This window comes from Xenopus tropicalis, chromosome 6, assembly GCF_000004195.4.
Source record: "Xenopus tropicalis strain Nigerian chromosome 6, UCB_Xtro_10.0, whole genome shotgun sequence".
NCBI lineage: Eukaryota > Metazoa > Chordata > Amphibia > Anura > Pipidae > Xenopus > Xenopus tropicalis.
Window position 1 is genome coordinate 94,924,294 of NC_030682.2, and position 2,795 is coordinate 94,927,088.

The window sequence follows — 2,795 nt, forward strand, 5'->3', positions numbered from 1 at the left end:
GGTATACAGGCAGCTGAAACTTTTTTCTTTATTTTGCTGTGTGTCAAAATTGTAATAGGCGTCACATGTAAAATACATACTTCGCAGCTTCTTCCAGCTCTTTTTGCCTTGCCACGATCTTGTTGTTCAAGGCTTCGAGCTTAGGGCCCAAAATCTGTGAGCAGGGGGAGAAAGGAGGAAAGAAATTATACATTGGTACATATCCATGTATCCATGGTCTGCATTAACTTACAATAAACAGTATTGGGGAAGGTGGTGCATATGCCCACATACCCTATGGCATTTTCTGTACACTTGGGGCCAAGATGGTGCTTGACAGTCATTGGCTCTTTATATAGTACTGTCCTATTATTCAATTAGTTGTGAGCTTTCTGTATAACAGGTATCCAGATAACAGAACCTATAGCAGTATGCAAATAAGGATTGAATACTCATCCAAATTATGTAATTAGCAGTTGGTTGCTATGAGTTAAGGCATTACCGTTGTCTACAATATCCCCCTGTTTCTGTAACCTGCACAGATGTCCACTAAGCTTCTTTTTCAACACACACACAATACTACATAGTGTTCCCTATAACCTGACCAACATTGAGTGTATCCTGTAAAATGTAACAACAAATCACACAGAAAAGCCTTCTAGACAGTGACCAAGGAACTTACTCTCCGGGCTTGCTGCGTATTCTCATATTGGGTGAGAATGTGTTCCACGTCGTGCTCCTCCTGTGGCAAAAGAGACTCCATGTTAAACACGGTACCAGTTTCAGAGATACATAATGTCCCTAATAATATAAATAACGGCAGTTGTTGGGCATATGGTGAGTAATAATGTCCCAAACGCTAATTATGGTAGCTACAGGTGATATAGTATATAATAACCTCAAAAATAATAATGACATATAACAAAAATAATAATAGCACTTACTTCAGATAAAGCCAGGAGTTTGTGGATATGATAAAGAGTCATCTCTAGCTCCTCAAGATGTTTCTGTAACATAAAATAATGTACCAATGTGAGGAAATTATTTATCAGTGCTATTCCCCTTGTAATCAGACCTATAAGGCAGAATAAGTTCTCACAGACCCAAGTAGTCATATTAATCCTCACTATAATCATGGCTGCCTGATTGACCAGTGGGGCTTATACATAAGGAAAGTTGCAGCACCACTATAACCTCATTGGCTAGTATGAAGCAGGAATATGGCACAATGAGACAGACATTATAGCTGGCAGTGGCCTTCTGCACTTAACTGCTAGCCCAGGTTAATGGGACCCAGTAGCCAAAACTCATATATTCTCCACCTATATTTTTATAATGCACACTGACACATTATGCACATTCTCTGACCCCATTATCATTGATTACACTGGATAAAAGTTATAGTTTTAATCTACTCATACAGTGTAATATTCATCCAATTACATTTGCTAAACCTACATAACATTTACTAAGCACACATAATGTTCTGAAACAAGAGCTGGATTCCCTACCCGATAGGCATCCATGCAGATGAAAAGGGCCATGTCCCGAAGATGCTCCACTTCATTGTCAATATAATATTGACTGAAGAAGTCTCCCCTAAAAAGCAAAATCCCAATGGAGCATTAATGGCACTTCCTATTTCACTGTATTTCTACTGTACATACAATTTTTCATTTGAGTGGATACAATATGGGGCAAGCACAAAATGTCCCACAATAGATTGTGGGGTGCAGGAGGGATATTACATGTAGCTGTCTGGGTGCTGAAAGATAATTGATAGGATTATTTTCATGTTACTTACAAGTCGTCGTTGGCTCCATGTCTCCAGACGTAGTGATGTTCTGCAAGGAAAATACATATCCATTAAGGCTAGGCACACATGCAGAGCTGCCTCGACTGGTGTAGATATGCCAGTGGAGACAAGGTCAGTCCATTCCCATCTGCCCAACTTGTATGCAAACTGAGAGGCACAGCATTGGCCCATTAGCACACACACGGGGTGAATTTCTGCCCCATAATGCACAGTTTGTGGGGTTTTTTTGTGACAAAAGCCACCCTGTGTCCACATTGACAATGCTATCGTGCCCCTTAGTTCTCTGCACTTTCCCCCCTGGTCTGTTATAAATAATCCCTAGTATTTACCATAGTAGGCAAGGATGGCCTCGTCGAATGTCCTCTCCTTCACATACTCCTCCAGGACACTGAATAGCACCTGTAAGTGAAAGCAAAGAGCCTTAGCGACTCAGAAGCTGTAACTGAGGGATAGTGTGTAAAGTAGGGCAAGAAGGTATTGGGGAGGACACTGTAATTTTATTTTAGTATGCATAGTAAGAGATAGATTGAGAGAGAAAGAGCACTTTAGATGAGAGCAGAGTGGCAATTTCCCTTTATTTGGGATGAGAGAAGAAAGTGATTCCTTACCTTAACCTCTGGCATTCTGCTGTCGCTAAGTACAGCCACCTAAAGGCAAGCGATACAAAAAGGCATTATATTGGCAGCACAGACACAGGCAGTCTCAGCAATACAATGTGTGTGTTTATGGCTTTCTATTCTCAGTCACATTTCAGTAGTAGCCAGTATTCTGCCTTGCAGCACTGGGGTCACCTACCCTCCAAAAAACCCTATACAGGCAGGTTAATTGCCTTCTGACTAAATTGCCCATAGCGTGTGTGTGAATGAGAAAGAGACCTAACATTCTGAGCTCCTCTGGGGCAAGGAATAATGTGAATGATGAATAATCTGGGTACAGCGCTATGGCAATGTGTTGGCGCTATACAAATAACGGGAAATTCTGTGCAGACTTGCTACATGAC

The 2,795-nt window shown here is 41.1% G+C and overlaps 1 long non-coding RNA gene across 1 annotated transcript; it reads right to left on the reverse strand.

Moving 5' to 3' along the window:
- Nucleotides 1-969: 969 nt before the first annotated feature.
- Nucleotides 970-2,444, reverse strand: LOC116411588. Its single transcript, XR_004223223.1, has 5 exons — nucleotides 2,404-2,444; nucleotides 2,125-2,194; nucleotides 1,784-1,823; nucleotides 1,491-1,578; nucleotides 970-986 (listed from the first exon to the last, which is right to left on the reverse strand). It is a non-coding gene; the product is annotated as an uncharacterized LOC116411588 (long non-coding RNA).
- Between the last annotated feature and the right edge of the window lie 351 nt (nucleotides 2,445-2,795).